This window comes from Halichoeres trimaculatus, unplaced genomic scaffold (genome assembly GCF_033239565.1).
Source record: "Halichoeres trimaculatus isolate MK-OKI-2021-1 unplaced genomic scaffold, fHalTri1.1 fHalTri1_scaffold_14, whole genome shotgun sequence".
NCBI classification, from domain to species: Eukaryota; Metazoa; Chordata; class Actinopteri; order Labriformes; family Labridae; genus Halichoeres; species Halichoeres trimaculatus.
The window spans coordinates 29,879,784-29,894,039 of NW_027437192.1; the positions used below are offsets into that span (position 1 = coordinate 29,879,784).

Consider the following 14,256-nt stretch of genomic DNA (forward strand, 5'->3'; position numbering starts at 1 on the left):
AAACATCCATGACGTGACCACCTTGTTTTAAAATAACATCAAACATACATTTTGTTCAGATCTTCTTATGAGGCCAAGCTGCTTCATAAGACCCTGTGTGAATTGTATCAAGTCATAAAAACACAAAAAGTCAAAAAGATCAAAATGTGAAAGTGTTCCTCATAAAGCTGTGTTACATCAGTGGACCCCCTCCCTTACAGCCCCCCTGTATTAGTGTTTCATTTAGCAGGACCTGGAGCTATAAATTCAGTGCTGCTGAAAGGGTACTTGCACCTGCAGGAGGTACGTCTCACACTGTGACAGGCGGAAAAGAGAGAAAAATATCTCCTCAGTATCAGGAGCGATCAATGCTGGGATATCTCAGGTGAGGTGGATTCCAGAGAGAATAGCAGCAGTAAAACCGCCCTCAAATGTGAAAAGGTATTATTACACAGTACCTGCTATCATAATCTCTATTATTCTATTAATGGAGACTTGGGCGGACTTCTGATTAAAATGTCAGCAGCAAGAAGGCAAAACCTCACTGTGACCTCCCTGAATTTGAATTAATGAGATATTTAGACTGTGGTTTTCTTTCCTTACTGCCCCATGGGCGCTGTGATTATCCTGAGCTGTGGAGTACGTCTGTGTCTATTAATTTTCATCTGACACTAAGTAGGCAGGCACATATTCAGAGGACATCTTGGCTCTTCAAAGAGGAGCTATGAACCCGCACGCTGAGGGTCAACAGTCGGTTTGCTGAAGCCAAGGAGCAGCTGAACCAACGGCCACTTTGACATTTTATCAGCACATGCATTGAGGAGGACTGAAGCTTCTCGCTGACTTAATTAAGAAACTTTCACGTCTCCTTTTCATGAAACCAATCATGAGTTGTCATATAAATCTTTATGTCTGTACTTAGTTTAAAGAACTCATAGATATCTCCTGATTGAGATCTTTTGTTAAGAAGAGAAAACAATTTTATGAATGTGTTTATTTGTAGGGATAGCAGTACCTCTTACAGTTTTCTTCCTGCTGCAGAAAACAGCCAATGAGCAGAGCTGCTCCACGTCATTGTGCTTCTCGCTCCATAAATGTTAATATTAGAACAAAAGCAGCGATCGTTTTTAGACCAGGCCTGCAGCTGTAAGTGTTTATTAAGTGAAGTGGAGAATAACAGACGCTCAAGAGAAACAGAGTTGTTTGTGTGAAGAGAGGCTTCAGAAGGCAAAGCTCTCTCGGTGCAGTTCACTTTTACTCTGGATGGACTTTCACGACTTGTACAACATGTTATCATGTGCTGAGAGGAATTCACTCTGCAGGGTTCACTGCTAACTGCAGAAAAAAGTACAAGTAATCCTCCTCAATGTGCCTAATTTGAAATTTATTGAGTGTAGTGGAGGAACAACAACAACATTTTGTTTCTGAAAGGACAAAAGAACAATGAACCTGCACAGATTAATATTCATGTAGCTGGCAGAAGTACTCTTGGCAGCTTTTCAGAAAAAGTTTTTTATTAGTCCTGCTTTGGTCGAGTTACATTTTATCAATTATTAATGAACCATGTTCTAAATGATGTGTACATTTACTTTTTCTGTCAAAGTCACACAGGTCTTACTAAACCACATCTGGACTGTGCATAGGCTACTTGTCTAAAGCTAAAGCTCTGTACATTCTGTAGTAACTCAACAACTCTTACACACTGGAAAAAGAAAACGGTTGGACCAACTTAAATTATTGCTTCAATTGGTCACACCTAAATAAATTAAGTTATTTGAAATGAGGTGAATAAGTTCAATCAACACAATTGATAAAGTCAAATAAACTTATACATTTGATTGTTCTCAAATCAACATTTTGCATAAGTCCAACTTAAGGTATTCAGTTGTTTCAACTCAATAATTTGCAAAACCTCAAAGTAAAATCTGACGAGGTGTTTTAATACTTACACTGTAAAAATGTGACAAGTTGAGCTTACTTCAAAGAATCTAGGAAAACAATTGCACTAAAAAGGTTAGTAAATATGACTAACAGTCTTAAGTTGAGTTTACTTTATATCTACTTGTAAAGTTTATTTTACAGCCTATTGAACTGACTCATTTCAAACCGTGAGTGAGGAGGGAGTGCAGTGGATATTAGACCTCGCTGTGCATTAAAATGTTAACCTGCCAAGGGCACAGGCTTTCTGTGCTTCACATGGCATGGACCTGTTGTCTGTGCCCTGTGGCATGGACCGTGTAACTTTAAGCCTGTTTAATGTTTTAAATGTTATTAATGAGATGTGTTGATGGGCTAAAAATATGATCAGAAATGACAAACTGGGTTTTGTCTTCAGTTATATTCAAATTACCATTACTGAGAGAGTATTTTAGTTGGAGCCCTCACTGCCATGGAGCAGAGGCAGCCAGGACTATGCAGCCTATGCAGTGGAGCACAGACAGCCAGCTGGTCCATGCCATGGAGCACAGACACACTGTCTCTGTGTGGTTTCTCAATGCGGTTTCCCCCTAATGGTGAACATGTTCTTTGGTCAGAAGCAGAGTTGCTGATGAGCTTTGAGTTCGTCAGTCTGTGACAATAGAACAAAGAGGTTTGAGAACACAGAGAGACTGATTTTTACAGAAATCACTAAAAGAAAAAAATAGAGCAGTCATTCCCAAACTGCGGGCTGTGGCCCCCTAGTGGGCCATGAAGGTATTGGCAGTGGGCAGCCAAATTGTTAACATTAAAGTTTGATTTATTTTTTCTTTCTTTTTGGGTAGGAGGCTTGATTATATGAAACTTGTTTCTCCTGTAGTCAGTAATCCAGTTCAATCAATATGTTCAATCTCTTATTAAAAAAAGATCTAAGAACACATTGTATGGCCTTTGTATTCATGGGGTTGGAAAAGATTGGGAACCACTGAAATTGAGCGTTCATGTTACTTTCACTGTTAATAAACATGTCAGTGAGAGCTATCTGTCATTTTCAAAAAATCATTTGTGTCACTCTTTGAAAAACATTCGGACATCCATGTACAGAAGTACGAAAGATGTCAACACACAGATAAAACTGGAGAAAGAGAATGATCCTTACCTTAAGTTAAATTAAAAAAAAAAAAGAAAATGTTCTGTGGCCATTTTTAATTCCTGGCATAAAAAAAGTGAACACAACACAAGCAGTGTGTTTCATGAAGAGTTGATCCAAACTTCTAAATGTCTGACAAAATTACAGTACAGTACAGTACACACAGCTCTTAAAGCAGGTGCTGTAAATCTGATAAACAGTGCAGTCCAGTCTGTTTGTTCATCTAGTTTGCACCTTCTTACTAAATCAACTTCAAAAACTGATTCTCAAAGGTCCCATTTTATGAAAAACAAGAGAAATGTTTTTTTTTTTTTCTGGAAGACTGTTGATTCATTTTGTTATCTTACGTCTGCATTTCCACCTTGATTTCTGAATTCAGGCGGCTGTGTTGGTTCATAGATATATTCTTATTTGTGTGAAGCAGAGAGTAGATAAGGAGAGTTATTATATGTTCACTGTTTGACGCTGGCTGTGTGAGATCCTGGAGTATTTTGGTCGACTTCCAGTTATTATGTCTGAATAGTTCTGTAAGGAATGAGTCATCAAGCAGATTTTCATTCATCCATTCATTCATTCATTTCCCAGCCTGTACATTGATAGTTTTATTTTCCTCTCTACCCTAGCAACGGCTCTTTACCTTTTTATTGGTTGAGGCCCTCTGACTGGGAGAAGTGATTTGAATTTGCTCCTGTGGTGAAGTGATAACAGGTGTGATCTGTACTTCTGCTCTCACCCCTGGAGAGGTTCTGCTTCCTTTTAGTGGTTCTACTTATGATACAGGGAGAAGATTTTAAAAGTTAAAGCCAGTCAAACTAATTAAACCAGTTGTTGGATGGAAACATTAACACAAATATCTATTGCCCGTCTTTTTGGTGGAGGACTTAGGAAAACAGAAGTTGTTTTTTAACTTTTTATAACAAGGTGTCGGCCATGTTGGTACCTCTTTGTTAGTTTCACCTTTGACAACATCAGGAGGTCAAAGGTGGAGCTTAAGGTAGAGTCTGCAGGATTTTCCTAAAAACTGTAATGTCAACTTTTACAGGAATAATCCTGCTCAATCATCTTCTACCAGCCTCTATACATGTGTGTCAGTGTCTGTATTGGCCTTGACCCCCTCCTCTGCCTGTATGTTGATGTTTTGGTTGTGTCGGGATGTTTCTGGGCGGTGAGTAGATTTGGTTACCTCAGCCGATCACAGCTCGCCCAGTGCCCAAGTGACATTGCGTGTTCAGCGAGTGGAAGAAGCTTATCAGAGCATCTATGATAGTGGATTTAGCACAGAGGAAGAAAAACACAACTTAAACGTGTAGTCAGCAATTATCTAATCTGCACTATTAGTCAAAATGGCGGTATTTCTCCTCTCCATCCACAAGATATCATCACTGACAGCATGTTGAAAAAAGTCCAGTTTCAATTCACAGCCTTGGCTCTGAATTTCAGCAGGTAAATACTGTGGCTCGGACCAAGCCACCAAAACAGGGCACACCCCCACACACCCAGGGGGCAGATCATACTCATGCCCAGATCAGACAGAAGGGGGATGGAGAGTAGTATGTTGCATAGCGTGCGCAGTTAGCGTAAGAAAGCAGTGCGATACCAACAGTAGCAATGGCCGAAAACCAGCCCAATAGAAAAAGGACAGAAGAGCATAAAATGAAAAAGAAGGTCTATGACCATAACCCCAGGCTCACACTGAATCCAGTGCGGGTCCGGTGCGGCTTCCGCATGTAATCCGTATCATTAAAATTACTGTTGTAGACTCACATTAGCCCCGCGCGGTGCGAGTCCGGTTGCGGGAGCCGTACGGCACAACGAAAAGAATCCGCAAGAAGTCTATTTTGTCCGGACGCCGGAGAGATTTAAAATAAAATCATTGTAAAAACAAATGTAACTTGACTCTTCTTTGACAGCACAGTCGCGCTAGTAGTAAATGTAAACAGTACATCACACCCCGGTGACACGAGGTCGCATTTTGACAACAAGGGACGACGAGAGACCCATCCTTGAAGTGGAAAGTCATCCAATTTTATATGACACATCCCATACTTATTATAACAATAATACAAGAAAAGGAAAAAGTAACGTTATTAAAATAATAAACATTAGAGGAATAAAGCTGTTGCGAAAGTCCAGATGAGAACGTGAACCCACAAGAGCTTCTACTCTCGCGAGTGCCCTTTCCGCACCCGGTACCAGAGCCAGCCGCAGCCTCAATCTCGAGCTGATGTGAGTGGCAGCTTGCGGAAAATCCGCGCGGTATCTGGACTGCAACCGTTCCGGAGCCAACGTGAGCGCGGCGTAATAGAGGAGATATCCGGGTCAACAGTGGTGTGGCTTTCCAATGGTGGAGGGAACTTCGGGATTTAACCGGGCTGAAAACGGACGGACGCGGATGTTGCCGTCTTTCTGCTGGACAGGTAAGCAAGATTAGCTTTGTGGTGCTTCAGATCACAGCAACAGCTGTCAGGCATTCATCTTACTGTCTAATCTGCCAAAATGTACTATTGTTGTGATGTTATCAATTATGGCAGTCAAGTTGTGGCTACTGTTGTCTGACAAGTCAGGGTTACCTGAGCTTTGCAGCTTAGCAGCGTGCTAACCTAGAGTCTGCATCAGACAAAATTAAACAGAGGGCATTATGACAGGTGCAGGGGAACAAATTCTTGTTCATCACTGGATTCATAACCATTGCGTAAAGTTCTATTTCACATATTGTTGGAAATGAGGTCTCTCGTTGTATGACATACATCTAAGTGTCACTCCTACTCTGCTTTCCCACACTGCCTTGCAGGGTACCTCTAACTGGGTGCTCAGTATCTTCCCACGCTGTTATCCTGACAGAGCTACTTTTTCCACGCTGCCTTACAGGGTACCTTTAACCGTGCACTAAGTCATGTTACCACACTGTTATCCTGACAGGGTACATTTTCACACTGCCTTACAGGGTACCTTTTACTGTTCACCTCAGTTAGTTTCCCACACTGCGATCCTGACAGGGTACCTCTGTTGGAAAAGAGGTGAGTTGTATGACATACATCTAAGTGTCACTCCTACTCTGCTTTCCCATACTGCCTTACAGGGTACCTCTAACTGGGTGCTCAGTATCTTCCCACGCTGCTATCCTGACAGAGCTACTTTTTCTACGCTGCCTTACAGGGTACCTTTAACCGTGCACTAAGTCATGTTCCCACACTGTTATCCTGACAGGGTACATTTTCGCACTGCCTTACAGGGTACTTTTTACTGTTCACCTCAGTTAGTTTCCCACACTGCGATCCTGACAGGGTACCTCACAGATAGTTTGTCACTCTCAAATGATGTCTTTGTTCTAAATTCCTCAAATACTTAAACTACTTCTTGTTGGAATGTGATGCTATCAATCTGACCAAAATATACTAAAATTATTAATCTGACTCCAATCTCCTCTCACCTCTTTCCGCGCAGTTTGTTGATGAGGAAGGATCAGGAGGCGTCCTGGTTCTCAGTTGAACACAAATTTATTAACAATATGTCAAGAATATGCATTTACAGAGATCTCTGGTGCAGCCTCATTTCCCTGTTCCCTACATGTTGCATAGACAGTTCATGAGACTGACCCTGACTCTCTCTCTCAGCACCAATATATAGTCACTAACAGAGTTTTTCTAAAGAATGTAGGTTGAGTCATCTTCTTATTGGCTCTCCAGGTGTTGTCCCCCTCTGATTGGCTGCTGGCTGTCTTCTGGCTCTGTCTGTGACTGGCATTCATCAAGTGGGTGATCAGCCCCCCTCACTTATCTGTAGAGAAACTGTTAGACACACAAATCTCGCTTCCTTCCTTCCTTTAATTGTTTACCTTCCTCACTTTGACTGAAACACCTCAACTCTAAAAAAGTAATGCTGACTTGCGTTATTCGTGTTACACAGTTACTTCTTTTTATTATTGGGTATAAACATTAACTTCACTTGTGGTCACTCCCTACTCTGGGTGCTCCATAAAATCCCAGAAGCCTCCAGCCCCCCTCAAGTGTCCTGCAATTCATACCAACAACAATGAGCACATGTGTACAACCAAGTTAGTAAAAGCACATCTGTATAGTATTGTTAATAAAAACATGTCTACATGGGCTATAAATTCTTTCACCTCACAGATAGTTTGTCACTCTCAAATGATGTCTTTGTTCTAAATTCCTCAAATACTTAAACTACTTCTTGTTGGAAATGTGATGCTATCAATCTGACCAAAATACACTAAAACTATTAATCTGACTCCAATCTCATCTCACCTCTCTCCGCGCAGTTCGTTGATGGGGAAGGATCAGGAGACGTCCTGGTTCTCAGTTGAACACAAATTTATTAACAATAGGTCAAGAATATGCATTTACAGAGATCTCTGGTGCAGCCTCATTTCCCTGTTCCCTACATGTTGCATAGACAGTTCATGAGACTGACCCTGACTCTCTCTCTCAGCACCAATATATAGTCACTAACAGAGTTTTTCTAAAGAATGTAGGTTGAGTCATCTTCTTATTGGCTCTCCAGGTGTTGTCCCCCTCTGATTGGCTGCTGGCTGTCTTCTGGCTCTGTCTGTGACTGGCATTCATCAAGTGGGTGATCAGCCCCCCTCACTTATCTGTAGAGAAACTGTTAGACACACAAATCTCGCTTCCTTCCTTCCTTTAATTGTTTACCTTCCTCAGTTTGACTGAAACACCTTAACTCTAAAAATGTAATTGCTGACTTGCATTATTGGTGTTACACAGTTACTTCTTTTTATTATTGGGTATAAACATTAACTTCACTTGTGGTCACTCTCTACTCTGGGTGCTCCATAAAATCCCAAGAATCCCCAGCCCCCCTCAAGTGTCCTGCAATGCATACCAACAACAATGAGCACATGTGTACAACCAAGTTAGTAAAAGCACATCTGTACAGTATTGTTAATAAAAACATGTCTACATGGGCTATATATTCTTTCAATATACAAGGCACTGTACCACAAGGAAAGCCACGTCCCTCCCTCTCCTTTCTCTCCCTCCGGTGCGCACACAACTGTGCGTCTTTAGTGCACCAAGATTAGAGTGAACATTAAACACTATTGCTAAATCTTCCTCCCACTCCATCGTACATCTGCGGGTCAAGTCTCTTTCAAAGGCAAGCTCAACAACCTGCGCCTTTCTATTGTGGAGCATCGCACGTCTTTGATCTGAAAATATTTACATATCTAAATTTTATAATATTTTTTTGTTACTATACTTCTAAACTTGTCACACTACTGCTACTTTCAAAGCAATAAATACGGCTTCACGTATTAAAGCGAACTGACCCTCAAAAGTTCGCTGGTCTGGCCTCCTGACATGTTGGTCAGCTACACAGTTTCTACGGTCGTTTCCATGACGATGCACGTCCATCATCTTTCGGGTGTGGAGCCAGGGGTGGGGTAAGAAGAGGCTGGTCTAAATTCAAGTATCAACAACCTCTCCACTCATTTTCTCTGAGACTGCTGACTACACCTTTAAAGTGAAAAGAACCTCCAAACAGACAAAGCTTTTCAATAAACCCGGGTGAAGCTTGGCTCAACTTTCACTCTCTTTCAGGCTTCTGGAGATCAGCTTGGGATGAAGAGCGGGATGGAGAGTCGGAGGCTGTGGGTGCGAGCTGCTGCTGGCACTGAGCCAAGTGGGAGGAGCCCAATATGAATGTTGTGTTTAACAACAAGTAATGCAAATTCTCACAGACCCAACTTTTAGAGAGAAGACAGCAAAAAACAAAGCACATCATGCGGAGGCAGAAATAAAGATTTTTGAAAACACCTGTGAGAGAAAAATCAGGATATTTTCTTGATGAAAATCATGTGAAGCTGTCACAGATGTAGAAGCTTTTAAGAGCAGATTTCCTGAAGAACAGATCACAGGACAATTATTCATTCTTTGAATCCCATGTCCCCACATTCCCAGCAACATAATGACTCCCACACTTTTATGGACTATTTTCAAAGCCATTGCACCCCAAACATGTTAAGCTGCACAGTAAATGGGCCAAAAAATGAGCATCATGGTCATTTAAGGGATGAAAGGGCTGAGCTGTTCAAGTCTGGAGCAGCACAGACTCTTTTTTTGTGTGTGTGTTGTGGAAAATGCTGCAGTTTCTCAAAGGTTCCAACAGTGCTGTGCTTTATTTTCTGACTTAGGACACGACCCTGATACTCATGCGTGGCTCTATGTGTGAGACAGAGTGTATTTAAATGAAGAGAAAAAGGATTTCAGACCTGACTAATTGTGTAAAATAAAGTTTGTGTTGGTGGATTATTCAAGGTAACAGAGCATCTTCTTGTGGATGACCTTTCCTGTGAGTTCAATGTGTTTATTCTGATTTATAATGAAAAATAAATAAATATCAAGTGGTGGAAAATCAATAGAAGCAATGCAGCTTTTACCTTAGTCAATAAAAAACATATTTGGTACAGTAAAGTTATACAGTCCTTGCTCTTTTGTCTATTGATTTCCCCATGGATGCCAACGTTCTTAATTTCATACACTTGATTCTCTGAAGTGTGATTCAAAAGAAGAGAGAAAAAAGCAGGAAATAAATGAAGAAAATAGAGAAAAATACGGCTGAACTTGAACCGGGTTGCCATTGGATTTCCAGCAGCACACTATGCATTTGATGGCAGCTGCTGCTAGTTTGATGTAATACCGACTGCCTTTCAAACACATTGTTATTTCACTGAATGTGTCATTGGCGGTGAGGTAAGGAACACTCTAATGGTTGTATAACAAAGAACCCAGCGTTTCCTTTTTCCCCCCTGTTTGATTGAGACCTGCAGCGCTGCAAAGGTGGGAATATTTCAAAGATGAATGTATCATCTGCTCAGAAACGCAGACAGGAGATCTTTTATGAAGCAAAAACTGTGCGAATAAAAAAGGAGAGCAGAAGAAATCAAACGGGTTGCCCAGCAAATGAGCAGCTTGATCCATTTACCTGGATGTCTACCTCACAGAGGGACAGGGAGGGACTCAAGAGCAACAGTAATAATGAGGAATTTTAATTATTGCTGCAATGTTTTATTCACCGACTTCCTGGAAATCTCTGTATAGCCTTTTAATTTTTAAAGAATTAATAGTTTTTATTCAATCAAGGACTAAAAAAAGTCCTCGTTAATTACACATTATGTACAGTCCTCTTTCCCAAATATAGAACATGAGTGGAGACTGGATATTATAAAACACCAAAACCCTGTTTTAATTCCAAGCATTTCATGGGTCTCAGAAAATCAAATACACATTCTGGATCTGTTACTAGCAGCTCATTTTGAAAAAAATGTTTTAACAGGGTCATGTTTACCTCTCTATTGCATCACCTCTCCTTTAAAAACACTGTAAGCGTCAGAGAACAGAGGAGACCAGAGCATGCTGTCATTTTGAAAGTTAAAGGTTTTCCTGTTCGTGTTGAATTCCACCGCACCAGGACAAGGTCTCCTGTGTGGTGTTTTACATTTCAGAGACAGAATTAGATTTACCTGACATACACGCAGAGTTTGACTTGAAGGTTTCCAATATGGAAACACTCTCAAACCTGAGTAAGATACTTGAGCATGCCACATTTTAATACCATAGTGATGCTAATGGGAAATGGATGGACTTGTATTTCCATAGCACTTTCTGCTCTTTTCAACCACTGCTTGTCTCATTCACCCATTCATACACTGACAGCTGGAGATAATACAGATAACCAGTGTTGGCTAATTTTTATGCATTCACATTTACAAACTGTTGAATAACAGTGGGAGCAGTTCAAGGTTCAGAGTCTGGCAGTTGCCATGTCCACTTATATGCATGTACATGTACGCAACTTTGGGCTTGCTTTGCTGCTTGTATAATCCCCGTGTGATTCTCTCCCAGTCTTTGCAGTGAGAAAACACGACTATGACAACTTGTACCTTAGTTTCAGCTGGGACACCAGTTGCTCTGTCACAGCACCAGATCAGTTACGTTTCTATTTAAGTCAGCGTGTGAAGTCACACTGGAGTTTGATGCCGGTGCCGAATGCTGGAGAAAGTAGGTGAGCAAAAGCTCTACAGGCCCGGGGTTGTCCCTCCGACCTACCTGTAAAAAGCAAATGCCTTGCGGTGTGCACTTTGTCGCTGGCCCTGACCCTGCAGAGCCCCTGATAGACCTTGCTGAGGAAAACCTGGATCCCCAGGAGAGACGGGGCCTCTTCTAAAAACCGCCGCCGACGACCTCTGCAAGCCTCCGATGGAGGGCTACCCAACAAACGGTCTAGTCCCCAGTTTTGACATAGTGAAGGCGTGGCTGGCAAAAAGCAGGGATCAAGGCACCGCTGGGATTTGAACCCAGGATCTCCTGTTTACAAGACAGGCGCTTTGACCAACTAAGCCACAGCGCCTGCTCTTGCCAAGCATTTTGGGGCAAATGCGCCACCTCTGTTGCCTTCGAGTATCACAAAAGACACATGCCGTCTCTGTCGAGCCCAGGAGGCGTGTCAAGTCGGGATGGCTTGGAGAGCGGGCCGGGCTCCTCTTCGACTGCCAAGATAGGACGAGCAGGCACCGCTGGGATTCGAACCCAGGATCTCCTGTTTACTAGACAGGCACTTTGACCAACTAAGCCACGGCGCCACAAGTTGTTGGTCTCCAGCAATGTCTGACACGCTTGACACTAGAGACTCCAATCAGATCAGCTTGTGTACATCTTTCTTTCCCTCCTCAGTGGAGTCAAAGACAAGGAAAGCAAAAGTCCTGAACAAGCCCAGGACTGCACAGGACTGCACAGGAGAGCGAGAGAGGGAAAGCACAGAGCTGGCAGGCCTTGGCCAACACAGGAGCCACACCACTTTGTCCCTGGCACTGTGCAGATAGAGGGGCCAAGACACAAAGTGGACATGACTGCGAGGTCCTGTTGGGCCAGGCGGGCCGCCGACTCTCAAGACACAAGACTCTTTCTTGAGAGGAAAAGGCTCTGGTGCCCAGCCTCCAGCACTGAGCACACTGGGATAAATACCACTCGTCCCTGGGTGGGCTCGAACCACCAACCTCTCGGTTAACAGCCGATTGCGCCACAGAGACATGCATGGCTGCTGGGCCCCTGGGTGGCCAAGCCAAGACACTGCGGGGCTCTTTGTCAAAACTCTGCCACATGACGCATTACGAGCCACACCTTCTGAGGCCTTCGCTGGGTCCCCCCAAGGGAGTCAGACTTATCCACAGGCCCGGGGTTGTCCCTCCAACCGACCCGTAAAAAGCAAAAGCCTTGCGGTGTGCGCTTTGTCGCTGGCCCTGACCCTGCAGAGCCCCTGATAGACCTCGCTGAGGAAACCCGGATCCCCAGAAGAGACGGGGCCTCTTCTAAAAGCCGCCCCCGACGACCTCTGCAAGCCTCAGATGGAGGGCTACCCAACAAACGGTCCAGTCCCCAGTTTTGACATAGTGAAGGCGTGGCTGGCAAAAAGCAGGGATCAAGGCACCGCTGGGATTTGAACCCAGGATCTCCTGTTTACAAGACAGGCGCTTTGACCAACTAAGCCACAGCGCCTGTTCTTGCCAAGTATTTTGGGGCAAATGCCCCACCTCTGTTGCCCTCGTGTATCACAAAAGACACACGCAGTCTCTGTTGAGCCCAGGAGGCGTGTCAAGTTGGGATGGCTTGGAGAGCGGGCCGGGCTCCTCTTCGACTGCCAAGAAAGGACAAGCAGGCACCGCTGGGATTCGAACCCAGGATCTCCTGTTTACTAGACAGGCACTTTGACCAACTAAGCCATGGCGCCACAAGTTGTTGGTCTTCAGCAATGTTTCACAGAGTTGACACTAGAGACTCCAATCAGATCAGCTTCTGTACATCTTTCTTTCCCTCCTCAGTCAAGACAAGACAAACACAACAAAAGCAAAAGTCCTGAACAAGCCCAGGACTGCACAGGAGAGCGAGAGAGGGAAAGCACAGAGCTGGCAGGCCTTGGCCAACACGGGAGCCACACCACTTTGTCCCTGGCACTGTGCAGATAGAGGGGCCAAGACACAAAGGCCCAATCCCAAACCGCTCACTCTCCCTACACACTAACCCTCCGTTTGCTCGTTCTCGCAGAGGGTCCGCCACATTAAGGGCCGTCCCAAACCACGTAGTGCGGAGGGGGAGTGGACTGTTCAGGCCTTCAACAGCGAGCCTGCATCGATGCTCACTTTGACAGGAAGTGCAACAGCGAAATGGATGAGGAAACAAGTGCCACATGTGTAAAATATGTTCCCCATACCTCTATCACTAACAGAAACTCACAAGAAGCGTGGTTTAGAAAGATTCAACGAAACAAGCAAATCTTACTCTATGCTGATGTTTGATTTGATCATGAAGCCATGACACCTAAAATGTGGGCAGTTTGCAGTATTAATTCATTTTTTCAGTAGGAAATGTCATATGGTGATATTATTGATAGACATCTGGGATCACTTCAAATTATTTAAAGTATAATATAGCTCTTGTCATTGTAATGGCTTCTGGTTTTATGATTGTAAAGAGGAAGACAAATACGAGACAGATGGTGCGGCTCCAAACTGAGAATGATTCTCATTTCACACACACAGTAGGCATGGGAGCAGGTATCTGCCTTATGCCAATGAAATCCACGTGTTTCACTGTTTTCTCTGTGTCAATATAAGTGTATTTTGGAAACATACAGCTCTTATCAACTCTGCACAGCGATATAGCGACTCGCAATGTATGCCACAACGTAACATCCAAACATGGGGAGCGTCTTTCTGTTCCCATGGCGACAAGGTTTTCCGTGTTCGGGTGAAGTGAAGAGGGCCTCCCATTCCTGCCGGTAATGTTTATACCCTCCCCCTTAAATCAAAGTGCCCTCCACAGCCGGGAGTGTGACTTCATTTGAAGTGACACTCGGTAGCGAAGGGGTAGTGTGTAGGGGGTGGTTTGTGATTGAGCCAAAGACTCACATGACTGCGAGGTCCTGTTTGGCCAGGCGGGCCACCAAATCTCAAGACACAAGACTCTTTCTTGAGAGGAAAAGGCTCTGGTGCCCAGCCTCCAGCACTGAGCACGCTGGGATAAATACCGCTCGTCCCTGGGTGGGCTTGAACCACCAACCTCTTGGTTAACAGCCGAGAGCGCTGGCCGATTGCGCCACAGAGACATGCACAGCTGCTGGGCCCCTGGGTGGCCAAGCCAATACACTGCAGAGCTCTTTGTCAAAACTGCAATGTGACG

At 43.7% G+C, this 14,256-nt stretch overlaps 5 non-coding genes across 5 annotated transcripts; all 5 read right to left on the minus strand.

Annotated features, from left to right (window-relative positions):
• Positions 1-11,357: 11,357 nt before the first annotated feature.
• Positions 11,358-11,431, minus strand: trnat-ugu (transfer RNA threonine (anticodon UGU)). The gene has a single exon. It is a non-coding gene; the product is annotated as a tRNA-Thr (tRNA).
• Positions 11,432-11,589: 158 nt separating this feature from the next.
• Positions 11,590-11,663, minus strand: trnat-agu (transfer RNA threonine (anticodon AGU)). The gene has a single exon. It is a non-coding gene; the product is annotated as a tRNA-Thr (tRNA).
• An 839-nt stretch (positions 11,664-12,502) lies between these two features.
• Positions 12,503-12,576, minus strand: trnat-ugu (transfer RNA threonine (anticodon UGU)). The gene has a single exon. It is a non-coding gene; the product is annotated as a tRNA-Thr (tRNA).
• A 158-nt stretch (positions 12,577-12,734) lies between these two features.
• Positions 12,735-12,808, minus strand: trnat-agu (transfer RNA threonine (anticodon AGU)). Its single transcript has one exon. It is a non-coding gene; the product is annotated as a tRNA-Thr (tRNA).
• Positions 12,809-14,108: 1,300 nt separating this feature from the next.
• trnan-guu (transfer RNA asparagine (anticodon GUU)) lies at positions 14,109-14,182 on the minus strand. The gene has a single exon. It is a non-coding gene; the product is annotated as a tRNA-Asn (tRNA).
• Between the last annotated feature and the right edge of the window lie 74 nt (positions 14,183-14,256).